We start from the raw sequence: 27,480 nt of genomic DNA on the forward strand, positions 1-27,480 counted from the left end.
AAATAAGAACACCGTATCTACTTAGAACGCTTGGTTGTGTTTTGGTTCTTTCTGCTCCATCAGGCATGAGGTGCACTTAGGGCCCGTTTCTACTTGTGCAGTGGGAATCGCCACGGGAAAAATTCACATGCGGATGCGAATTTCGCATGCGGTTGTATGCGAATTTTCATGCGAATTCGCATACGATTTTGCATAGATGACTATGTATGCAAATTTAACCATGGCAGTGCCTGTGCTTTTCCATTGTTTCTATGCGAAATAGTATGCAAATGTGAATTTCCTATTCAATACATAGCGGTATGCAAATTCTGATGACTCTGCCGTGCAGATTTTTTCTGCACAGAAAAACGCTCATAAATCCTGACAAGTGGAATCAGTCCCATCCACTTGTATTGTCTACGTGAATCTGCATGCAGGAAACGCATGCAGAGTCGCTCTAGTGGAAACGGGCCCTAAGTCTATACAGTGCAACTCCATCGAGACACTTTTGAGTGTACCATACTGCCCAGTATCAGAAACTTCTCTCTCAGTCACAGGTCATAGTTTATAAAACTAAATAATGACCTAAAAAACACATATATTGGACTATTCTGAAGTGGCCTTCATTTGAATCTGATCAAATTTGTGGAAAAAAATGAAACATGCAGTCTGGAGAAGACATCCATCAAACCTGATGCAGCTGGAACAGTTTGCACAGGGAGGGTGAGCTGAACTACCTGTCTCATCAGTAGCTACGGGAATTTATATAATAAGTGATTCAAATCAAACAGTATCATGCCCCCTGTCTATATACATAAATATTAGGAATAGAACAGCACAAATAAGGGTTTACAATGTGTATAGTTAAATATCATAAAACAGATTTTATATAATTCTTGAAAGCTATGTTTTATGATATATTAGTATGCTTATTGTGAACCCTCATTTGTGCTTCTCTGTTCTTATAAATAGCTACAGGAATTGCTTGTTTTTGCTGCATCTAAGGGTCATCCAAGATACTACTTTAATGGAATACTGTAGGGGGGTCGGGGGCAAATGGGTTGAACTTACCTGGGGCTTCTAATGGTCCCCCACAGACATCCTGTACCTGCGTAGCCAGTGGCGTAGCTACAAACCTCTGGGCCCCGATGCGGAATCTGGATGTGGGCCCCCCCCCCCCACGGCAACAACAGCCCCCCCTCCCCCGGCAACACCCGACGCACACACATATCCGAATCCCTATAGCCAGCTATAGGTCCCCCCAGTATAGGTAGCCAGGCATAGGTACGCCAGTATAGTTGCCCCCGGTATAGGTTAGCCAGGTAGGTGCCTCCAGCATAGGTAGCCAGTATAGTTGCCCCCAGTATAGGTTAGATAGGCAGGCGCCGCCAGTACAGGTTAGCTAGGTGGGTGCCTCTAATATAGGTAGCCAGAATAGTTGCCCCCAGCATAGGTTAGATAGGTAGGTGCCCCCAGTATAGGTTAGTTAGGTAGGTGCCTCCAATATAGGTAGCCAGTATAGTTGCCACCTGTATAGGCTAGCTAGGTGCCCCGAATACAGGTTAGACAATTAAGTGCCCCCAGGTTAGATAGGTAGGTGCCCCCCAGTATAGGTTAGATTAGGTAGCTGCCCCCCAGTATAGGTTAGATGAGGTAGGTGCCCCCCAGGATAGGTTAGGTAGCTGCCCCCCAGGATAGATTAGGTAGCTTCCCCCAGGATAGGTTAGAGTAGGTAGCTGCCCCCCCGGATAGGTTAGAGTAGGTAGCTGCCCCCCAGGATAGGTTAGGTAGGTAGCTGGCCCCCCAGGATAGGTTAGGTAGGTAGCTGGCCCCCCAGGATAGGTTAGGTAGGTAGCTGGCCCCCCAGGATAGGTTAGGTAGGTAGCTGGCCCCCCAGGATAGGTTAGGTAGGTAGCTGGCCCCCCAGGATAGGTTAGGTAGGTAGCTGGCCCCCCAGGATAGGTTAGGTAGGTAGCTGGCCCCCCAGGATAGGTTAGGTAGGTAGCTGGCCCCCCAGGATAGGTTAGGTAGGTAGCTGGCCCCCCAGGATAGGTTAGGTAGGTAGCTGGCCCCCAGGATAGGTTAGCTAGGTAGCTGGCCCCCAGGATAGGTTAGGTAGGTAGCTGGCCCCCCAGGATAGGTTAGGTAGGTAGCTGGCCCCCCAGGATAGGTTAGGTAGGTAGCTGGCCCCCCAGGATAGGTTAGGTAGGTAGCTGGCCCCCCAGGATAGGTTAGGTAGGTAGCTGGCCCCCCAGGATAGGTTAGGTAGGTAGCTGGCCCCCCAGGGTAGGTTAGGTAGGTAGCTGGCCCCAGGATAGGTTAGGTAGGTAGCTGGCCCCCCAGGGTAGGTTAGGTAGGTAGGTAGGTCGCTAGCTGCCCTCTCCCTCCCTTCCTCTCCCCCTCAGATGCAGAGTGCGCAGCGCACGGAAGCGCTGTAGGCGGAACTCACCTCCGTCCCTGCGCCGCTGGTCTCCTCCCGCTCTGTATAGATGTTGTTACACACTGCTTCCTGTTTAGCCGGAAGCAGTGTGTAACAGCATCTATGCAGAGCGGGAGGAGACCAGCGGCGCTTGGAACGCAGGCAGGTGAGTTCTGCCTACAGCGCTTCCGTGCGCCGCGCACTCTGCATCTGAGGGGGGGGGGGGGGCCCGGGGAGAGGTCAGGCTGCCCTCCCCACGGCTGCAGCTCCCCCTTCCCAATAACGCACGCAGGGATCTCCGAGACGAGTCCAAACGGACATGGGCCCCCCGGGCCCCTCCCCCGCCTCTTCAGGAGCCGGGCCCGGTCGCCGAGGCGACCGTTGCGACCACAGGCCCTACGCCCCTGTGCGTAGCCACTCCCTGATGCTCCGGCCCCGCCTCCGGTTCACTTCTGGAATTTCAGACTTTAAAGTCTGAAAACCACTGCGCCTGCGTTGCCATGTCCTCGCTCCCGCTGATGGCACCTGGAGTGTACTGCGCAGGCCCAGTATGGTCTGTGCCTGCGCCGTGCGCTCCTGGTGACATCAGGGGAAGCGAGGACACGGCAACGCAGGCACACTGGTTTTCTGACTTTAAAGTCTGAAATTCCAGAAGTGAACCGGAGGCGGGGCCGGAGCATCGGTGAGTGGCTGCACAGGCACAGGATGTCTGCGGGGGCCATTAGAAGCCCCGGGTAAGTTCAACTCATTTGCCCCCGACCCCCCCTACAGTATCCCTTTAAGAGCAATTGAAACAGTACTAAAAAGTAATTGTAAATGAACTATCCAAATTATTTTGAGTATTTTCTTGCTTGCTGGCGATTTAAAATGCATTTTATTTATAAGTTGTGAAGATATCGCCTAGGAGAATCCTCAGGTGAAAAAGTGATTTGCATATAGGTCCCAGTATTTTTGTCCATGCTATTTCAATTTGTGATTTTATCTGTAATATAATATAAAATAGTTTTGTTAGATAATAAATAACATTGGTGGATTCCAATAATTTGTGTCAGTTAAAAGTTATTTTGTAAAAAAATGTGAGTTCTTTTTTTCATAGAGAGACACCAATGTGTTCAGTAACAGAATGTTGGAAACAGGGCATCTCTCTGCTAGAGGTAGGAGAAGGTACTTACTATCAGTTCACTTACATAGCTGCACAACAATTTTCCAGTTTATAACAAATCTAGCAGATGCACCACCCTTTATTTTTTTCTTTTTTTTTTTTAAATATTTTTATTAAGGTTTTTTTCAATAATACCAGCAGTATTTCAGCATTTTTCACATAACATGAAAGCAGGTGAAAAAGAATTGTGGACAAATAATGCAATGTTTACCATTCAGAGATAAAAACAATAATTTCACCTCAATATAACAGTGGATAAGATAACATTAATTCAATTGGCATAGGAGAAAACCTCCTTAATGGCTCTCGGGCTTTCAGATTAGTGATCACATTATCCATCAATAATTTCTGCAAGAATGAGAAATCCAGTTAAACATAACCATGTATTCTATAAATCCTACCCACCCCCATTCTCCTCCTCTCACCCACCCCCTTCCCTATATATCCAGCAGTCCCAAATAGCCTCCAGTTTTAGCCTTTAAATACCACTCAGTTTCAGATACTGTTGTGTCACTAAGCGGATAACCTGGTCCCTCGTTCAATATAAGCATTCCACACCTTAAAAAATGTATTTATAGAATTTTCTTTATGCTTTACCACATTTAGCCTCTCCAGATGGATGAGATAATTGACCACCTCTTGTACTAAAGTGATGGATGGTGGTTTATCCTCAAGCCACAGTTTTAATATTGCTTTTTTAGAGGCCAACAGCACTAGATGTTCAAATTTTGTCAGATTGGGCACATTTTCCACATCCAGTAGGGCAGGACTATGAAATAGACAAAAGAGGAGCTTCTTTGTTCTAGAATTATGTTGGATGGTGTCCATAAATATAATGACATCACCCCAAAAGATTTGAATTTAGGGACACAGCCACAGTATATGATTTAGATCCGGGGATGGTTCTTGACATTTAGGGCAACAATGCAGCTGTTTAGTCGGGTCATGCCTATAAGGGCCCTTAATGGGGATGTATGCCCTGTAAATAATCTTCAGCTGCATTTTTCTCCAGTCCTCGCTAGGGATACTTTTCATAACCACTCATCCCTCCTTTGCAGTTGTCTCCATATCTTCTAGTGAATCATCAGCCAGGCTGGTCCATTTCAACAATTGTGTTTTCTGCGCAACCTGAATAAATTCACGAATAAAGGAATAAAGCCACAACAATGACTGCTTGCCCCTGAGGCTGGTTATGCAGTCATCAAAAATAAGTTCCTTTGGTCAAACCAGTTATAAGTCCCACCAGAATTGGCCTTTTGCGATGGCAAGGACATCATCATGTGATGCAAATATACAACATGAAGGTAAAAAAACCATATATGTGTCATGACTAATTTTATCTAATGCAAAATGTCTACACCATTGCAGTAGCACATACAGTATTTGGTGTGTTTTAGCTGAAATAGGTCTACCTTTTTACTGCAGACAGTTGGCAGCAGGGTCTATAAGTGGCCAAAGGTGCTTGCAAGACTTCAATCCACAGACTATAGATTTTAGTTATGGCTAAATCAAGGCCATGTTCACCCACTATCTGTCCTGGTGAACATTGCACACTTCTTGCCAACATCCCCACACTGCCACTGGCTGTAATGCTATGCAGTTGGATGTGGTCCAGATCAATATTTTACATGTCTAGATGCCCATACATTTATATGTCTAGATGACTCCTTATATAATGGAAGGGTATAAATATTCTCTATATTATTAGTTTAAGGGTTTTTGCCAACAGGAGGATGGAAGCATTGCCATGTGGTGTGCGCTGATAGTGCTCAATATTCTTCACAAAAGGATCTGCACCGTGTAAAATATTGCTTTATTAAATCTTCATAAAATGATAAAAGACATGAGAAGTGCCAGGTCTATGACGACGGAGTGTTTCAAATCCAATGATTCTTTGGCAAGTCATCCGACCAAATTCGTCATAGACCCGGCACTTCTCATGTCTTTTATCATTTTCTGACGATTTAATAAAGCAATATTTTAGATGGTGCGGATCCTTCTGTGAAGAATATTGTTGGCTATTACCATTGGCTCCAGAGGACGGATCTTGCCCATCACATATGTTGGTGCTTAGCCTTCTGATGCTACTTGCACTGATAGTGCTAACAAGCACTTAGAATTTATTTTGCCCGCAAATATTTTCTTTTTGTATTACTTTTCACTTAGATTTAAAAGTCAACTAAAGTGAAAGCAATATGGAGGCTGCAATATTAATTTTCTTTTAAACAAAGCACATTGTCTGGCTGTCCTGTTGATTCTCTGCCTCTGATACTTTTAGCCATAGACCCTGAACAAGCATGCAGATCAGATGTGTGACTTACGTTTGATTGCATTTGCTGCATGCTTGTTTCAGGTGTGTTGTTCAGACACTACCTCATTAAAGAGGCGTTCACGTCCGTGGATCACTGCTATCAAAGGCACTTTTGTATTGACCTGAGGAAGCGAGCCAGCACCCGTGATATGCGTTGTCTAAGTGCATGAATAAAACTTATATTTACCCATTGTGGTTTCTCATTTGAGGAGGTAAGAGCTATTTACTCCTATTATATATAGTTATCATCAGATACTGTATATAGGGCGCCTTTTACAATGTTTTAGTTAGACATATAATACTAGAATGTTTTACAACCCATTTCCAAAAAAGTATTTAAAAACAGAATGCAATTATCTGAAAATAATTAAAAGCCTATATTTAATTGAAGACAGAATAAGGACAACATATCAATGGTCATGTTCAAATTGAGAAATGTCATTGTTTCATGAATAATGTATGGCCATTTTGAATGTGATTCTAGCAACACATTTAAAAAATCTGGGAAAGGGGCACTAACAGAATTGAAAAGTTGTGTAATGCTAAAAATAAACCTACCTGGTCCAATATCTTGCAGTTAAAGAAGATGAGTACACCACTCTGTGAGAAAATAAAGCAACAATTCAAGAATATTGTTCCTCACGATACATTGCAATGAATTTAGGGGTTGCATCAAAAACAGTTCAACATATCATTAAGGAATTCAGAGAATCTGAAGAAATCTCTATATGCAAGTGACTAAGAAAAAAGTCAATACTGGATGGTTGTGATCTTTGGGCCTTTAGGCTTAACGTTCATCACTGCATCCGCAAATGCAAGTTAAAGCTCTACCAAGCAAATAAGAAATGTAAATATAAACATAATGAGGAAACACTGCTTCCTTCTCTGTGCTTTTTTTTTTAGACAGATAGTAGCGTGAGGGAAAGTTGTCCTTTGGTCTAATGAATAATGAATACAAATGAGGAATTTATGGATGTCATACCCTCTAGGTTTAAAGGGAAGGTCAGAGGAAAATAAAAAATCAAAGATCTACTTACCCGATGCTTCCTCCAGCCCCTGGCAGCCGATATGTCCCTTGAGGCAGCCTCGGTGCCTTGACGCAGCCTCAGTGTCCTGGGGTCCTTGCCAGGTTGGCATCTTCTGCATCTGCGTGTGCGTGCGGCTGCGCCGCTTGTGATTGCACTCACATGACCTGGAGCATTCCGTGCAGGCACAGAACTACTGTGCCTGCACAGAACAATTTTGATCACAAAAGATGCTAACCTGGCAAGGTCGGAATCTGCAACAGAGGGGACCCCAGGACACAGAGGCTGCATTGAGGGACATATTGGCTGCCAGGGGCTGGACGAATCCCCGGGTAGGTAGATTATTTTTTATTTTCCTCAGATGTGTCCTTTCCCAGATGTGTAGAGGGACCATCCAGGTTAATTTCAGCACTAAGTTTAAAAGCCTACATCCATGATGGTACTGAGGTCTTGTAGTGGACTGCAGCCGCTGTGCAAGTCAATGGACTGTGTATTGTTGCTGCTTCAGCTGCATAATAACAACCAAAGTCAGTATAGGGCTAGAGGGCACTACAAATAATGGAGAACTGCAGAACAACACAAGTACAAATACATTCAATTGACGTGTACTTTGAAAACATCACCAATACTGGCACAGGTTCATTTGATAAAATACACAGAAACAGGAAACATTGTCCCTACGAATTTACCGCTGCCCTTCCTAATTTGTAATCCAGAGGATATGCACAAAACTCCGGTAAAGTTGCCATGCACAGAAAGCACACAGCAATTTTACCGTTACTGACAAGGTAGCGTGCGTTGCGCAATTAGCAATAGGGTAACGCACATTACCTATTTGTTCATATTACCCTATTATAGTGTGGAATTCATTTATTTCATATGTACATCAAAAAACACCAATTAAATTAAAATAATAAAAATAATATAACTAGCTTATCCAAGAGGTGACACAAGACAAAATAATTGTGCAGAGATGGGTCTGATTCACAGGTTTTGGTACGGGTACAGAGAGAGAACTGCCGATAGTTGAAGAGCTGGTTTTGCTTTTCTTCACCCTGGCAATACCAATATAGTCTCCAGTCATTTGCATAAACATAATTGCCCAGATAAGTCTGTACTTGTGAACCCCGTGATTTGATTTGGCAGGTGTGTAGTCACTTCCAATTATTATTCCTTGCAAACTATTTCCCACAGTTTAATAAACATGAAGTTCTCCAACCATACATCCCCTGAAAGACTGGCAGTGTATCAGGGTTTTTTTTATTTATAAGGTTACAGATATTTTTTCTCTTTAAAAGTAAATAAATATGTCAGTCTCCATATGCCTCTCACCAGGACAGGTTCTAGTTACAATGGGCCTCTGGGCAAAATTAATCTGGGTGGCCACCTGAACCAGATCAGCTCATTTGGGCGCAGTGCTGTGCCAATCATTTGGGCGCCACCATAGGCTGTAATGAAAATTATGACTATATTGCGCTAAATGACTAATTTGTGTGCCGGTGATTACTGGAGCTCAAACTAGGTAATTGGGCCACTGGACATAGCCAGTGCACAAAGTACAATAGTATGTAGCATGGCTCCGAGTTCCAGTGGGAGTAGGGTGAGTCATCTTTCACCCTGCACCAAATTTGCCTGTGGCTATTTTAAATATACAACCCAGAACTCCACCCTCACTCTCCATACCAATATAACTACAGACATTCAATAGAAACGCTGCAGGAAAGTTTTTGTTTAAATTCTCTCAGGATACCCCCAGTAATGCCAGATTGCCTCATATCACCGGAGCAGCACAGTGGCGTAGTGGTTAGCGCTCTCGCCTTGCAACGCTGGGTCCCCGGTTCGAATCCCAGCTAGGTCAACATCCGTATGTTCTCCCCGTGTCTGCATGGGTTTCCTCTGGGTACTCCGGTTTCCTCCCACATTCCAAAAACATACAGTTAATTGGCTTCCCCCTAAAATTAGTTACTTACTTAAAAGTACAGCGCTGCGGAAGATGTCAGCGCTATATAAATATTAAATAATAATAATAACACTTTCCATGAGAAAATGTATGCATGCTCAAACACCAAGTTTAACCCTAGCAAGTCTGGCTTTGCAAATCTGGCCTAATTGGCTATTCATGAGGCAATGCTCATGCAAATATGCATTTGCTTTCGCATGCCAAACTACACAGGGTCAAAAAAACAATACCGCAAAGCGGTCGCCCTGCGGGAATTACTTCATGCTACATTAGCACTATCCAGGAGCGCCACAGGGAGGCTTCCCAATGCCCCCATACAACCGGGGGGACCGCAGGGTCCCAGGCTCTCTCACTGCCTGGGAACCACAGCGGCACCCAGAGGGGGAGGCTGGGTGGCGCAGGCGACCCCCCCCAAGCATGGTCAGCGTCGGGGAGAGCTGTCCGCACCCACCTCCCGATATTAAAAACAGGCACTTACCTTAACGTCCATTGCATTTTGCTACATGCGCATTAACTTGGGGGCACCACATGAGAAAGGAGCGAAGCATGGGTCACCCCGAGCTTTAGAGCTCAGGTCTGGCTCACATACAACACTCCAGGGGGAGGGGGACAGGCGCAGACAACTCACTCCAGGGCTCACACTACCAGAGCAAGCCATCCACCACTTGCCTCCATAGCATTTTTTGCAGTTGTATCCTTTGGAGGCAGGTGGTGGATGGCTTGCTCTGGTGGTGTGAGCCCTGGAGTGAGTTGTCTGTGCCTGTCCTCCCTCACTAAGTTCATGCTGGTGATAATAAGGCAAGAGAAAACTTACCTTCACACATCGATGGTATTTTCAGTGTTAATTCACTACAAAAGCTTGCCATATTTAGGTGTAGAGATAAGTTTTCACAGTGAGAGAGTTATCTTATCACTTTAGTCCTTAAGTTACCTCCTTTTTAGTTATTTTCACATGCAGTTAATTAACAGCTTGTCTATAACTTTAGAGATCAGTCCTTAACTTAAAGTGGATCCGAGATAAACTTTTATTCATTGCATAATTGTGTTCCTTACATATAGTATATTGGGCATTCCTCAAGCCAAATACTTATTTTTCTTTGTTTTAATACCCTAATTCCCTATAAACTAAACAAGCCTAGCCCACAGCTCATAGTGCCTTGGCACTCCATATAGCAAGGGCTTATGCAGGGACCAAGTTGCGCCTGGGGCAAGGTCAGGTTTTGGCGCCTATGCTCTTGTGGCTGGCTGGATAGTGTAATGGTTAAGGGCTCTGCCTCTAACACAGGAGACCAGGGTTCGAATCTCAGCTCTGCCTGTTCAGTGGGCCAGCACCTATTCAGCAGGAGACCTTAGGCAAGTTTCCCTAACACTGCTACTGCCTATAGAGCGCGTCCTAGTGGCTGCAGCTCTGGCGCTTTGAGTCCGCCAGGAGTAAAGCGCTATATAAGTGTTTTTTTTGTGTCTTTTATCCCTACTGTTCAAGGGTTGCGATTTAGTGAACTCCCCCATGTGGCGACCCCCCTGCAGCCATCCCCTGCCCGGTGTAACTATACATACCGAGCCTTCGGTCCTGCGGATGTCACACAAGCTCTGCAGCTCCTTCTTCTCTGTCGGGACACAGACACGCGGCTTAGTGACGTCACCAAGCAGAGTGTCTGTGTCCTCGGCAGGGAAGACGGAGCTGCAGCGCAGAGCTTGTGTGACATCCATCCGCAGGATCGAAGGCCCGTTATGTATTATTACACCGAACAGGAGATGGCGGCAGGGGGGGGGGGGTGTCGCCTCACGGGGCGGGGTTAGGAAATCACCACCCTCGGAGGTGGATGAAAGGGGGGATTGCAACAAACGAGGGGGGGGGGGGGTTAGTAAATTGCCACCCTTGGAAGGAAAGAAGAGGGGGGTGATTGCAACAAGGGGGGTCAGTAAATCACCACCCTCGGAGAGGAAGAAGGGGGGGGAATTGCTATACACAGCCTGTGTACCACAGGGGGTGTAACACAGGGGGAGAATAGAACAGGGGGAATGCTGCAGGGGAGCTAGAGATCACCATGCTGGTAATGACGAGTCTCACCAGCGACGCATAAGCCAGACGCGCCGATGTGTCACGCTCCCGCGCCCGCCTATCAATGCTGCCAATTGCCAAGTGTTTATTTCCCCATCCAAATTTTGCCACCTTTTTAAGAATTCAACAAACTGCGCCTGGGGCAAGATAACCGCCTGACCCCCCCCCCCCCCCCCCCCCTCGATCCGTCTCTGGTCTTTCCTGGAGATGCCTGTGTGTAATGTGGCAAACAAAACATGGCTGCTTTCATTGTATCACAGGAATAAATAAACATGAAACTGTTGAAGCTGTTTGCAGCTAGATTTGCTATGTAAACTATCTAAACTTTAGATAAAATATATAGACAAGTTACTTATCATAGTTAGTTTTTCATCTCTGATCCACTTTAAAGACAGAAGAGTTAAGTTTACTACATGCCTTATCACTATAGTGATAACACTAGAAACAGCTCTGAAATGTTATTTAAGATAGGAGATAAGCTTAGTGAATTGAGGCCAATGTTTAAATGCTTTTGGCTAGGAGTAAGCTAAGAGTGAGGTTAGGAGTAAAATTAGCCATACACTAGTCAATAAGGCCAGTAGATAGATCCCACTCAGATCCATCAGTTGATTTAAGCATGAAATCTTTAAAAAACATTGTTCCTTCCAAGGTCCAAGTATCACCCTCGGTTCTCTTCTGTCCCGATCTTTGCTGGTCCTGGTCTCTGCTGATCCCCACTGGCTGATCCTCTTCACTTCCTGTCCCCAGGAGCCTGTGTAGTGTAATGCAGGGGACAGACACTAGGGGCAGGAAGTGAAGAAGATGCCAGGGACCAGCAGAGACCGGGCCGTAAGTAATTTCTCGTCGGTTGCTGCTAGCGACGCGCTGTTGATCCATCGTCCATTGACTGAAAATTTCCACCTGGAACAATTGACCCAATCGAGCGAGTTTGGCTGGAAAATGTTTGAAAGGTCGAAATGCTGCACTGATGTTGGTGCCGTATAAATATATAATAATGACACTGTAGGACTTAAGACTATGACTATGATAGGGGAGGAGGACAGTCAGTGACATGGCTAAGTACTCTGCAGGATATGTCAGTGCTATATAAATACATAATGATAGGATGAGACTGATTAGATTTTTTTATGAGGGGGGGGGGCGGCAGAAAAATGAGATGGGGTAGTTAGTTTAGAGACATGAAAGCAGGGGGAAGTGTAGGAAAGAGAGAGGGAGACAAAAGAGTATAAGAAAGTGATGGAGGTGGTAGAGAGGGAGAACACAGAAACAGGAGAGAGATGTCTGTTCAGAACTGCAGTCTTCTTCACCTGTTTGTTTTGCTGGTGGGACATGCTGACATAGGCATACACAAGCATGCTCTGTGAAAAAGATTCAAACGTGGAGAGAGGAAGATTTCCGGGCACCAGTTGAGTTGCAAAGCACACCACACTTTATTTCATCCCACCATAACAGAAGCAGCTACAGCAAATGGTGGCCTGACAGCCGTTTCGCAAGAACACTTGCTTCCTCAGAGACTTGATCTCTGAACGGCTGTCAGGCCGCCATTTGCTGTAGCTGTGTCTGTTATGGTGGGATGAAATAAAGTGTGGTGTGCTTTGCAACTCAACTGGTGCCCGGAAATCTTTCTCTCTGCAAGTTAGAATGTGACTGCTAATCCGGAGGCACAGTGAATGACCATATACCCCCCCTGAAAGTCTCCCTAGCAGACAGAGGTATCATGTAATACTTTATTTGTTTTGTGATCAGTTGTTTAAATAGAACCTGAAGATATTGAGGCTGCCATATTTATTTCCTTTTGAAGTCAATGGGAATCGACCCCCCCCAAAAAAATCAGCCAGATACTTACCTAAGGAGAGGGAGGACTTTGGGTCCTATAGAGCCTTCCCGTTCCTCTCTCAACCCTCGTTCCAGCACTGGCTTCAATTTGGTAAATTACTGCTCTATCTGCCACCAAAGGAAGCTTTGAAAGTCTTCGGGAGCCCGAGTGCTCCCAAAGATGGGCGGCTCTCGAGCTCACACAGGTTTAGTACAGTGCTGCTGTAACGATTGGTGTCAGCAAGCACCGCTATTCTGATTATTGGTGATCTGCAGTATCACAAATAATACAGATGCTATACCTGATTATATGGTGATCTGCAGAATCACCAATAATGCAAGTATAGCGTGACACGATACAATCGTACGCAAGAGGGTGCTGGGTACAATAGAGTATATCTATAGGGCACAGAGATACAACCTCCAGCAAGCTGGAACAGCAGACAACAATAATAATATACAGTGTAAATTCAAGTCTGTGGAAATATCCACCACACCGTAATTCCTCAGAGGTGTGGTACCTCTGAATGGGAACCCTGTGTGTGAGATCCTCCAAAGGACGGAGTGGAGGAGTCTCGGCCTCTAGCAGCAAGGGTTTGCTCGTGGCGGTCGTCTCAAAGAGGCAAGCCTCTGATAGAACCCTACAGTGGGAGACGTTCCACTGAAGGGAGAAAGGTCAGACAAAATGAGGTTCGGCAACAGATCAGGTGGCAGCAGTACAAAAACGTGAGACAAGAGAATAGTCGGAAACCAAGCCAATAGTCGATAACGGTACGGGCTGGCGAAGTACAAAATCAGGAAACAGAGGAGTGGTCAAGACAGGCACAGAATCATACACGATAAATCAAACAGTATAATATGTGTATATATTGGCGATAAACCAATATATAACACAATATCAGAGACAAGGCTGACTAGGTCTGAGTGCTGACACAGGGTATCGCAAAAACAGACGAAGTGTGACTGAAAAGCACTTCCTTATATACTGCCTGGGAGAGAAGTCTCCACCCCAGGCAGCAACCAATCAGAGCAGGCTAAAATGTCAGCTGACCTCCAGGTCAGCTGACACGCTTTCTAAGAGTATAAAGGCGTGTCTGTTGTGCGCGCCCGCCCCCTAGAGGCAAGATGGCAGAGTCCTGGTGAGCAGCATGCTGGTGAGTTTGGAGCAAAGTGCTCGAACGGGTTTGCGCAGCGGATGCGGACGAATTTCCGCATCCCGCGTTGGAAAGTCCGCTTGCCGGATTGGATGCGACCATATTTCCGCAATCCATCTGGCGTTGCGGATTTTTCGTTACAGTACCCCTCCCTCTAGGCGTGGACTCCGGACACGTCCCACCTGGCCTGTCAGGATGAAGCTCATGAAACCGTTTCCTAAGGTTATCTGCATGTAAATCACCTGCTTTGACCCAAGATCTTATCCTCTCCAATGCACCAAATACTGCACTGAGCCCTGAACTCGTCTGGAGTCCAAAACTCCTCGACCTCCCACTCGGGCTCACCATCAACCATGATAGGGCGAGGAGGGGGGGGGGGAATCCACCTGAACAGCCGGCTTCAGGAGCGACACATGAAAAGCTTTCCCCACCCTTAGAGAATGCGGTAAATTGACTCTGTAAACACGGTTAACCCTTTCGGAAATTGGATATGGTCCAATATACCTGGGCCCCAGCTTCGCGGACGGCTGTCTCAGAGCTATATGACGAGTCAATACCCAAACTTTGTCCCCTGGTCTAAACTCCCACTCCACAGATCTTCTCTTATCTGCCTGCCTCTTCTGCATGCAAAAAGCCTTTTTTAGATTTTCTCTGACCTTAGCCCAAATCCTCTTAAAAGATTCCTGCCACTCCTCCAGAACAGGGAACGGAGAGACCCTCACTGGCAAGGGAGAAAATTTGGGGAACTTCCCATTGACTATCTGGAAAGGCGCATAACCAGAGGACTCATTCCTGAGATTGTTATGTGCGAATTCAGCAAATGGTAGAAAGTCCGCCCACTGATGTTGGGCGTCCGCCACATAACATCTCAGGAACTGTTCCAAGGACTGATTGATCCTTTCTGTCTGACCGTTGGTCTGCGGATGGTAACCTGATGAAAAAGACAACAACATACCTATCCCTTTACAGAAGGCCCAGCAGAACCTGGAGACAAACTGGACCTCTCTGTCCGAGACAATATTTTCCGGAATACCGTGTAATATATTTTGAATAAAAAGATCTGCTAATTTTTTTAGCAGAGGGGAAACCACTCAGGGACACAAAGTGAGCCATCTTACTGAATCTGTCAGTGACTACCCAAATGACCGTCTTTCCATTGGAAACTGGAAGTTCTCCCACAAAGTCCATGGAAATGTGCGTCCATGGCTCCTGAGGGGAGGGCAGAGACTGTAAAGTTCCGATTAGAGCTAGTCGGGAGGGTTTGCTCCTAGCACTTGACAAATTCTCTGCAATCTGACTGTAATGATGGCCACCAGACAGACCTACCCAACAACTCTTGGGTTCTGGTGGTGCCAGAATGTCCAGCATTCTTGTGTCCATGAAACAACTGCAACACCTAGGGGCGCAAGACACAAGGAACGTATAGAACCCCTTCTGGTTTCCCTTCTGGGACTTCCAATTGGAAAGGCTGGTAAGGTCTTCAACTATTTCAGTGGCTGCCAGGATGATCTCTTTTGACAAAATACTTTCTGGGGAAGGGGTTGGAGCAGTTTCGGGTTCAAAACAATGAGAAAGGGCGTCTGCTTTGACGTTCTTACTCCCTGGTGTAAATGTAATTATGAAATTAAAACGGGAGAAAAAGAGAGCCCATCTGTAACGATTGTGGAACTTTCTCCGTGAGCAGCGCACAACGCGTGCGCTGATGCGCCGGAAACCCTCCACAAGCGTATAATTGCAGGCACCCAGCAAAAGGTGCTACGCACCCGTAGAGGGAAATTCCTGTCGGCAGATGGCGCTGGGGAGTGCAGAGGAACCAATCCTCTGTACCTCCACAAATGCCAGACAGGAATTGTACGAAGCGCAGAACGCAATCGCAAGAGAAGCGATTGCGAATGAGAACGAGCAAAGGGACAGGTTGTATGTGTGTGCGCCAATCTAGTCACCACCCCGCGACCGCGCACACACAAGAGCAGATACGAAACAGAAACGCGATCGCGAGAGGTGCGATCGCCAGACGTGACACAAGGCAGATCAGAACAGAATACGAGGATAGCAAAGGCACAGCAAATCATACAATGAGGAGATGCAGAAAATAACAAATGCTAGCTAACCGCGAACACCGCACTCATTCGCAACAGTGCACGCGGTTATGCGCGGTCTCCACGTGATAAGCACAATAGAGACAAGCACGCCTAACTAACCATCGACAGACAAACATGAAACAGAGGACGCGAGCGCTTGCTTAACGGTTACCTCACTGAGCCTCCAGCAAGCGATTGTAGCAGACAAGACAGACACACGAAAACAGGGACAAGCGAGAGATAGGACCCACAGCACTAGCGAAAGTGGCTAGCGCGATCCAGGAAGACAGAACAGAAGGATCCACAGCACTAGCGCGAAGCGAGTGCGATCTAGGGACAGAGTAACAGAACTGAAGGATCCACAGCACTAGCGCAGGATGCTAGTGCGATCCAGAGAGGCAGAACAGAAGGATCCACAGCACTAGCGCGAAGCGAGTGCGATCCAGGGACAGAGTAACAGAACAGAAGGATCCACAGCACTAGCTCAGGATGCTAGTGCGATCCAGAGAGGCAGAACAGAAGAGATAGCTAGTAGCAACCGCTGCACCAGCTATGCTCCAAGAACAGAGATCAGAACGATTTCCTGTCGACCACCGTTGGGACAAGACAATCGCAACAGACAAACAAAACAGATAAACAATCCTAACTGCACTAGGGAACCTGCCTAGCACAGTTTCCAGGAATTACTCTAAGCTGATCTTCAAACAAAGAGCATGGCTGACACTCTCTAGAGTTTCACAGGAAGGAATCCATGTGAACAGCCAAGCATTGTGGGAAACACATAGTACTTATAGTACACGCCTCCAATGAATGTGGCCAGGCAATTTGCATGACAACGTATGCAAATTCCTCTGCAAGCACAAGCTGCAAAACTGACAGAAGCTCTTCTTTCCAGAGTCCTGCAGCATGCAAACCTACACAATGGTCAAAAAGCTGCCTGCCTGCACAGACAGCTGAGCAAATCATCACACCATCTAGCCTGTCTGGGGGTGAGTCTTTTAGGCTTTTTAATGTACTGTAGGTTTTTATGATCCGTGTATACAGTTATTACAGGCTCTGCCCCCTCTAACCAATGGCTCCATTCCTCAAAAGCAAGCTTAATGGCTAACAATTCCCTGTTCCCATGTCATAATTTCTCTGGGCAGGAGAGAATTTTCTAGAAAAGAAAGCACAGGGATGAAGTTTGTCCTGAATTCCTGAACGCTGAGACAATACTGCTCCCACTCCAACTTACATGACGTAATATGGGAGCAGAACAGAAAGCTTCTTTTAGAGAGGAAAATTTTGCACATGCCTCTTTTGACCAATGAGAGACATCAGCCCCCTTCTTAGTCAATTTAGTAAGTGGAGACACTACAGAAGAGAACCCCTTGATAAACTTTCTGTAGTAGTTTGCGAATCCCAAGAATCTCTGTAGTGCTTTAAGCCCAGATGGTTGTGGCCATTCCCTTACAGCAGAGACCTTCTTGGGATCCATGGACAACCCTGTAGTGGAGATAACGTATCCCAGAAAGGCAATCTCCTTTACCTCAAAAACACACTTTTCTAGCTTGGCGAATAATTGATTTTCTCTAAGTTTTTGCAACACATACTTAACATGTTGGCGATGTTCAGTGAGATTTTTGGAAAATATTAGGATGTCATCAAAATATACTATTACAAAGTGACCCAGTACCTCCCTGAAGATTTCGTTAACAAACTCCTGGAAGACTGCAGGAGCGTTACACAACCCAAAGGGAATCACCAAGTACTCGTAATGCCCCTTGGGAGTGTTGAATGCCGTCTTCCATCCATCTTCTTCCCTGATACGAATCAAATTGTAGGCTCCTCTGAAATCTAACTTAGTAAAAACAGAAGCCTCGGAAACCTGTGTAAATAAATCATCGATTAGCGGTAGTGGATACCGATTCTTAATCGTGATCTTATTTAGACCCCTGTAATCAAAACAGGGGTGCAAACCTCCATCTTTTTTCTGAACAAAGAAGAATCCCACCCCCGCAGGAGATCTTGAAGGGCGGATGAAACCCTTCTGTAAATTTTCTTGGATGTACTCATCCATGGCCAATTTTTCTGGGGACGAGAGGTTGTATAGGTGGCCCCTGGGCAGCATGGTTCCTGGCTTCAAATCTATAGGGCAGTCAAAAGGTCTATGCGGGGGTAGTTGATCTGCTGCCCTAGGACAAAAGACATCAGAATATTCCTGATATTGTGGAGGTACTCCTTCCACTTCAAGCTTAGTAGAACACACGGCTATCTTCTGTAAACAATGCTGTGAACAATAAGGTGACCAAGTAGTCAACTGCCCATTCCCCCAATCAAACTGAGGCGAATGTAACCGTAACCAAGGTAACCCTAATATTACCGTAGAGGTAGACATCTTTAACACAAAAAACTGGATGATCTCCTTGTGCAGAGCTCCTACTTACAGCGAGAGAGGAGGTGTCTGGCACAGTGGGGACTTTCCTTGCAAAGGGGTGTCGTCGATTGCTGTAACATACAAATGTTTTTCTACCGGAAGTACTGTGATATTCAACCTTAAAGCAAAATTTAAATCTAAAAAGTTAGCAGTCGACCCAGAGTCCACAAATGCTGTGGTAGGAAAGTTCTGCCCTTCCCAGTTTAAGGAGCAGGGCAATAATATTTTCTCTTGTTTAGGAGGTGAAACTACTCCGCTTAGGGTGGTACCTCCAGCCACACCTAAGCTAAGGAGTTTCCCGACTTCCTACCACAGTTTTGTGCAATGTGGCCCTTTTCCCCGCAGTACATTCAGAGACCCTCTTTGCGTCTCCTTGACCTTTCAGCCTCCGTGAGGCGCCCGTGACCTAGCTGCATAGGTTCTTCAGTCTCCACTGCTGCCGAACTACAAGCACCTGAAGCCCTAGAGTACATAGGGTACTTGCCTTTTTTATTGTACCTCAGACGTCTATCTATTTTAATAGATAGTGTTATAGCCTCATCTAGATCTTTGGGTTCTGGGTGACTAATCATCACATCAGTAACTGCCTCTGACAACCCATCTAGATATCTGTACAGGAGTGCAAATTTTTCCCATCTAGAGGAGACTGCCCACTTCCTAAACTCCGACGCATACTCCTCTGTGGTACTGCGTCCCTGTTTAAGGTTTTTGGGTTTGCGTTCGGCTGTGGTGGCACTATCTGGATCATCGTAGATGACCGCCATGGCCTTAAAAAACTTGTGGACAGAAGAGAGAGCAGGATGCTCATCAGGTAAGCCGTAAGCCCAGGTCTGGGAGTCGGCATGCAATAGGGTCTTGATGAGAGTAACCTTCTGAGCCTCGGTTCCCGAGGACACAGGTCTCATCTGAAAATAAGATAACACTCTGTGGCGAAAGTTCTGGAAATTTGCCCTAGCACCTGAAAATCTCTCAGGAATATTCATTTTAGGCTCACTAGGAGCCGGGGTTGCAGCCTCTGGACAGTCTCAGTCAGCTGAGTAATCTGAGCCTGCTGTGCAGTCACAGTAATCTTCAGCTGTTCTACTTCTGCCCTTATGGTCTGAAGCTGATTTACCACCTCCCCCATCTTACTTCTTTCTGGTCTGTGTTTATGTAACGATTGGTGTCAGCAAGCACCGCTATTCTGATTATTGGTGATCTGCAGTATCACCAATAATACAGATGCTATACCTGATTATATGATGATCTGCAGAATCACCAATAATGCAAGTATAGCGTGACACGATACAATCGTACGCAAGAGGGTGCTGGGTACAATAAAGTATCTCTATAGGGCACAGAGATACAACCTCCAGCAAGCTGGAACAGCAGACAACAATAATAATATACAGTGTAAATTCAAGTCTGTGGAAATATCCACCACACCGTAATTCCTCAGAGGTGTGGTACCTCTCAATGGGAACCCTGTGTGTGAGATCCTCCAAAGGGCGGAGTGGAGGAGTCTCGGCCTCTAGCAGCAAGGGTTTGCTAGTGGCGGTCATCTCAAAGAGGCAAGCCTCTGATAGAACCCTACAGTGGGAGACGTTCCACTGAAGGGAGAAAGGTCAGACAAAATGAGGTTCGGCAACAGATCAGGCGGCAGCAGTACAGAAACGTGAGACAAGAGAATAGTCGGAAACCAAGCCAATAGTCGATAACGGTACGGGCTGGCGAAGTACAAAATCAGGAAACAGAGGAGTAGTCAAGACAGGCACAGAATCATACACGATAAATCAAACAGTATAATATGTGTATATATTGGCGATAAACCAATATATAACACAATATCAGAGACAAGGCTGACTAGGTCTGAGTGCTGACACAGGGTATCGCAAACGCAGACGAAGTGTAACTGAAAAGAACTTCCTTATATACTGCCTGGGATAGAAGTCTCCACCCCAGGCAGCAACCAATCAGAGCAGGCTAAAATGTCAGCTGACCTCCAGGTCAGCTGACACGCTTTCTAAGAGTATAAAGGCGTGTCTGTCGTGCGCGCCCGCCCCCTAGAGGCAAGATGGCAGAGTCCTGGTGAGCAGCATGCTGGCGAGTTTAGAGCAGAGTGCTCGAACGGGTTTGCGCAGCAGATGCGGACGAATTTCCGCATCCCGCGTTGGAAAGTTCGCTTGCCGGATTGGATGCGACCATATTTCCACAATCCATCTGGCGTTGCGGATTTTTCGTTACAGCTGCCTGGCGTTGGGAGGACTTGGCTTCTGAAGACTTTCAAAACCTCCTCCGGTGGGGGATACTGAAGCTAGTGCTGCAACGAGGGGACCGGGAGAGGAGAGGGAAGGAACCAGAGCCTTCCCTCTCCTTAGGTAAATCTGATTGATTTTTTGGGTCAATTCTCATTGACTTTAAAGCAGGGGTCTCAAACTCGCGGCCCGCGGGCCATTTGCGGCCCTCGATACAATATTTTGTGGCCCTCGCCTGCAAAAGCTTCCTTATAGTTCGCTTCAGTGCTCCCAAGTAATCACCGCATCCCCGCCACTAAACGAGGGCTGCAGAGCCCCCAAATCGCCCGGGGGGCAATCCGCCGGCATTTCCTGGAAGGGGCAGAGCTTTCAGCTTCAGATCTGCCCCTCCTGACGTCAATCGCTACACGGATTGCCGCCTCTCCTCGCCCCTCTCTGTAGAGGAAGAGTGAGAGGGGCGGGCAGAGGCGGCGATGCACTGCGATTGTGAAATTCCTTATGCGGCTCAGCCTCATCCTGACTTTGCCTCCTGCGGCCCCCAGGTAAATTGAGTTTGAAACCCCTGCTTTAAAGAGTAACTGTCAGGCTGCAGAAGCTAATTTAAACCTCTATTCTCCTGTGTTAAACAGTTTAGAAGGAAGCCGAAAAGGCATTAGTGAAGATAAAAATCTCTCTTACCTTTGATGTGTGCTTATCAGCAAAGCTGTTAGACCCAAGAGGACGCAAGCCGCATACTATACTGCAAAGCATTCTGGGGCCCTCCCCTCGGCTGCTAATGAGACGTTACAGCAGCTTGTAATCAGTCCAGCGCATAGCACTGATAAATCTCCGGGCAGAGTACACTGCAGGAGTCAGCTATTGTTCCTAGCCACATGGCTCATTAATATTCACTGCACACTGTGTTATTCAGTACGAGCTTTTCTGTGATCAGGAAGCAGGCAGGACATGACAACACATTTGACAGAAAAACATGGAGCCTGCCATGAGCTGTCAGGAGCATCTATCTCTGCATATACTATATACAAATTCTGTGAAATCCAAACGTGGACAGTGAAATGCATATGTAATGTAAGTACAGCCAATCTTTAGCTACTGATATATGTGTTTATTTTCTCTGAGACCTTATACCTAACAGCTCCTCTTTAAAGGGACTCCGAGCAGTGCAGAAACTATGGAAAGATGCATATCATTTTAAAGCCCTTTTTCTCATCTTTGTAATGATATAATCCACCACCCTACATCTTTTAGTTTTCGTTATTTTCGCGATTGAAATTGCAGCGGCCGAGATTTCGATCGCGAAAATAGAGAAAACTAAAAGGTGTAGGGCAACGATTTAGGTGTCGTCAGAAAGAGGAGAAAGAGAGCTTTAAAATGATATCCATCAAGCCATAGTTATATTGTATTACACAGGACGACACTTTCCCTAGTGTCAGCAGCTCCATTCTGCTGAATGCAGCTGCTGACTTTGACAAAAAGTCGCCCTGTGTAATACAATATAACTATGGAAAGATGGATATCATTTTAAAGCTCTCTTTCTCCTCTTTCTGACGACACCTAAATCGTTGCCCTACGCCTTTTAGTTTTCTCTATTTTCGCGATCGAAATCGCGGCCGCGGCAATTTCAATCGCGAAAATAGCGAAAACTAAAAGGCGTAGGGTAGCGGTTTATATATCATTGGAAAGAGGAGAAAGAGAGCTTTAAAATGATATGCATCTTTCCATAGTTTCTGCACTGCTCGGAGTCCCTTTAAAGCATATCTGTGAAGTTTTCAAATAGATAAGAGAGCGAGAAGCCCCTGGAGTTAAATAACATATGTATTGTACTGTCTACATTTCGATTTCAGTAAATCAATCAGTAAATAAATCAATTAGTAAATAAAGTGAAAACTGTTCCAGGCATTTTCCAACTTGACTACCTCTGACTGAAGCTAATCCTGATGTAATTTTCCCTTACTTTTTTTTTCTCCCCTGCCTGAAATGTGGTTGGCATTGCTCGCCCTCCACCCATATCTTGCTTGCTTTGTAAACACATGTTAGCATAGCATAGATCATATTTCAGCAGCTTCTGCAGAAGGGTGAGGTTTATTTCCCTTCTAAGCCTCCTGCCACACTGAACTGACCTCAACCAGTCAGTAAGGAGCAGGAATGTGGGAGGAGAAATAACAAGCTTCCCTCTACCTGGCAATGTCCTAGAAAGGAGCCAGGCTGGCTAAGATACAATTATTACAGCAAACACACTTAGGATTACATTGGAATGCTTGCAATGCAGGATCAGGATGCAAAGCAGTGGATAGTAGGAACTTGATTTTAAGGCTGACAGCCCCACTTTAAAAAAAGAACGGTAAATGCGAAAACAATAAAAATGGAACAATAATAAAGCAAAGTCATTGTCACATTATTAGACATTTCATTGTATTGACTCAGGAACAGTAGTGTAGCAATAGAAGATGCAGAGGCTATGACTGCCCTGGAACCCCTGGAAAAAGAGGGGTCCACCCAGAGCTCCCCTTCAGCTCCTGCATTAGCTCCTCACAGGTGCTGTGTTGTGTGCAATGAATATTGGTAATCATTAACCTCTTGCGGATGTCAGTAATTGAAATCTGTTTGTGACCTGTTATCCCTGCTGGGGCGTAGATCTCAGCCACTCACGATGCACAGACCCTTTCCTCTCACCATCTGCATCAATGTGACATCGCTGCTAAACTTACAGGTGAAACCGGAAAAATGTGAATATCATGCAAAAGTTCATTTATGTCAGTTTCAACTTAAAAGGTGAAACTAATATATGAAATAGACTCCTTACATGCAAAGCGAGATATTTCAAGCCTTTATATGTTATAATTTTGATGATTATGGATTACAGCTTATGAAAACCCAAATATCAAAATCTCAGACCATTAGAATATTGTGAAAATGTTCCATATTCTACATTTGAAGTGTCAGGCTCTAATCAGCTAATTCATCCAAAACACCTGCAAAGGGTTCCTAGTTCATATATTAGTTTCACCTTTTAAGTTATTGATTACTGAAATAATTGGACTTTTGCACAACATTCTAATGTTTCGAGTTTCCCCTGTATTTAAAATAAACACATAATGTACCCGCCAATGAATCCAACTGTCCCTGCGTGATTGTGTCTCCCTGGGTTCTATGTACTGCGCATGTGCGCAGCACAAACAACCATTGGGACAGGAGGACCTGGCGCGCGTGTGCATGGCGGGCGGGTGCGTACGAGCACTAACATGCAGCGGCGGTGGCGGCGGTATCACTACCTAGAGCCCGTTTTTAAATGGGCTTAGGTAGACTAGTATTAAATAATTACCTCGCGGTCAGTTCCTCTCCGAAGCTCACCATTTTCTTCTAACAATTACTTCCAGTTCAGACTAGATCTAGTTGGAACAGGAAGCCTTAGGGTCCTTTTCCACTATATCAGTTGCTGTTAGTTATACCTGACAGGACAACTCGTGCAAGGTTTCCTGTTTCCCTATGGCCCAAAGGGACAATATTAAAGGTTAATGAAGTGCTGACCCCAAAGCTATTATAGGGGCATTACCATTTTTAAAATGGAAGATGGAGAATTCCATCGATCACAGCGGACAAACAGGACATGGGAGCTGAGAAAAAGATAGATGAGTAGACAATGCGGGAGGTAAGTATGATTGTGTGTATGTGTATGTATGTGTGTGTGCTTATTTTGACATTGTGTTTCAGTTCATGTTTGTTTAACCCTCTGGGCGATACAATTGCATCGCCCAGGAGAGGGCGCAGCACTTTTTAAATTTTTTTTTATTTTTTTAAATCATGTAGCGAGCCCTGGGCTCGCTACATGATAGCCGCTGCGCAGCGGCATCCCCCCACCCACTCCGATCGCCTTTGGCGATCAGAGTAAGCAGGAAATCCCGTTCAGAACGGGATTTCCTACTGGGCTTCCCCGGTCGCCATGGCGACGGGGCAGGATGACGTCACCGACGTCAAAGGGAGTCCCAATCCACCCCTCAGCGCTGCCTGGCACTGATTGGCCAGGCTGCGCAGGGGGTCCGGGGGGGGGAGGCTGCGCGGCACGGCGGGTAGCGGCGGATCGGCGACGAGCGGCGGCGATTGGAAGTTACACGCAGCTAGCAAAGTGCTAGCTGCGTGTAACAAAAAAAATTATGCAAATCGGCCCACCAGGGCCTGAGAAATCCTGCTGCGCGATATACCCCGAGCTCTGCTCGGGATTATCGCCCAGGAGGTTAAAGTGGACTTGAACTCAGAACATCCTCTCTTCTGTAAAAGATACACAACAGCACATTAACCTTTAAACAAGTCATGTGACACAGAGGAGAGATCAAATTACAACTTGCGATTAGACACAAATGAGGGGGAATTAAATAGGCTACACTCTCTAAATACATACAGGGTGCATTTCTCTATGTTTTCCATCTGTCCTGTGCAAGAGTTCAGGTCCACTTTAAAGGAGATCTAAAGCCCGAGTAAAAAATCAGTTTAACTTACCTGAGGCTTCTTGCAGCCCCCTGGAGTCATCTTGTGCCCGTTCTGTACTCTCGAAATCCTCTGGCCAGCTGGGGCGACCCCCACAAAGCTGGCCCAATAATGCACCTCCTCACCGCGCTTCCACTGCTGGGAGTGTTCTGCGCATGCACAGTACGATGAAGGTGCACGCGGCTCAGCGCCATGCAAGCACAGTAGCATCCAACTAGCTGCGACCGGCCATCTTTGAGGGAGGTCTCTGCTGCTTGAGGGAAGGATGGTGCAGGCGCAGGATGACTCCAAGGGGCTGCAAGAAGCCCTAGATAAGTTAAACTGATTTTTTATTTTGACTTTAGTAACCCTTTAAAGGAATACTTAAGGTTAAAAAAAAAAAAAAAAAAAGATTTTAACTTACTTGGGGCTTCTTCCAGCCCCCTGCACTCGTCCTGTGCCCACAAAGTCCTCCTGATCCCCTCCGGCCTGCAGCAGCAACCCCCGCAAAGCTGGACGTCCACACACTACCTGACCGTGCTCCATGCGCAGTCACCATGTACTAGGGGGTGGGAGCACAATCAGGGTGCATGCATCTCAGGGCCATGCATGCGCATTAGCCGCCAACTGGCAGCGACTGCCCAGCTTTGCGGGGGTCATCGCTGCTGGCTGGAGGGAACCAGGAGGAGGTCGTGGCCACAGGATGAGTCTGGATGAGTCCAGGGGGCTGCAAGAAGCCCCAGGGAAGTTAAAATCATTTTAACAGCTCCTGATGTGCAGGGAGCCACATACATCAGCATTTTTTGTACTTTGCGGTTGCATTGCAGGTAGGCAGAATTCAGCTACATCCAGCCTGCTGATCAGGGCTGCAACAAGCCAACAGATCACAACAAATTGTACAATTAGTAAATCAGCCACATGAACTCTGACTCTCACTGGGAGCAGGTGTGTGTATGTGTGTGAATGCCGTGTAAACTCGTACCCAGATCTATTTTCACTTAGTTAGATAAGCAGGCTGTCCACACATCTTCATCATAACTACATAAATTTACCCACTGGTGCTTGTTAAATGACTCGCAGGCTTTCACTAAAAATAATCACCTGCTGGGTCCCATCAGCTGGCTCTGAAGAAATGAAAGGTTGCAATTTTTTCTCACTTTCCCATACCTTGGCCGAGATATATATTTTTTTTATTGAAAGGTGTTTCATGTTCGTCGTAATTTATCTCATCAAAATGTAACTTGTATAAAATACCCCCTCCAGCTAAACAAGGGATAATATGTTTTTAAAGAAGGAACTTAGATGGCAACATGTTTAAAAAATCATGCTGAGCTGACCAGCATTTCACATATTGTCCTAAAGCTGTATTAAACTCTGACATAATATTCAATGAAATGTGTTTTTCTACTTCTTATATCCCATACCGTTATTAGATTTGCTTTTGTGCATAAGTATTATTATTCATTTAGAAATTACAAGTTCCCAAAGTACAGTTTTATTTGCACTGAACGCTGCCATTGAATTTTTTTCTTAAAGCGAAATATAACCCAGAATTTCTTCTTTGCTCTAATAGATTATTCACAGCATATTATATACAACCAGCTTTTTTTTTTTTTACTAGAACATCATTCAAAGGGTTAACACAGGCTTTAGAAGCTTCAATGCCTTCAGAGCTGGCCGCTTCCGAAAGTTAAACAATGTAATCTTGTGTTTACTTAAATGTATCAAGTGTGGAATGTGACACATTCTCTGACTGTGCAGGAGCTCCCGGACACAGAGAGAGAGTCAAACCATGTCTGCCTGAATGAATGAATAAATAAAAGCAGTTATTAATAAAATGCAAAGTCAGCTCATAAAGCAAAAAAAATGTACTTTTGGGAAGCTATAACTTATAAATGAATAATAATACTTATGCACAAATGCAAATATGATAACCGTATGGCATATAAAAAGTAGGAAAACATGTTTTTATTGAATATTATGTCTGGGTTTTAAACCGCTTTAACTGGTATATTTATATTGTAATGTACCCAGTAAGGATTTCTGAGCAGTGTATCAGTTCTGGACACATTAGAAGAAGTTTCTGCACAGTCAGGGAACGTTTACATTCCTTTCTGCTACAATTAAGTAAACACAAGATAATGTTATCACCAGTTCGGATGCGGATCTCCCTGAAGGTAGCTTTCTATTAAAAAAGTAAGTCCTTTGTTTTAACCCTTGAACTGCTGTTCTGCTAAAAAAAATTGTGGTAGTATATTATATGCTGTAAATCTTTTAGAGCAAAGAACAAATTCTGGGTTTTATACCACTTTAAGTGCAAAAAAAAAGTAAATAAAGGGACACATCAAAGGCATCCCATAGGATGCCAAATCATGTTCATGCCATGGCTGTTCCCTTTCTG

At 45.6% G+C, this 27,480-nt stretch overlaps 1 protein-coding gene across 2 annotated transcripts in view; it reads right to left on the reverse strand.

Annotated features, from left to right (window-relative positions):
- Positions 1-27,480, reverse strand: part of FOXN1 (forkhead box N1) — a 358,297-nt gene that overhangs the window by 139,979 nt on the left and 190,838 nt on the right. For both annotated transcript variants that reach the window (XM_068270164.1, XM_068270163.1), the window contains exon 3: positions 6,430-6,471. The gene's annotated coding sequence lies outside the window, so the exon portion shown is untranslated. The remainder of the gene's footprint in view (positions 1-6,429; positions 6,472-27,480) is intronic.

This window comes from Hyperolius riggenbachi, chromosome 2, assembly GCF_040937935.1.
Source record: "Hyperolius riggenbachi isolate aHypRig1 chromosome 2, aHypRig1.pri, whole genome shotgun sequence".
NCBI classification, from domain to species: domain Eukaryota; kingdom Metazoa; phylum Chordata; class Amphibia; order Anura; family Hyperoliidae; genus Hyperolius; species Hyperolius riggenbachi.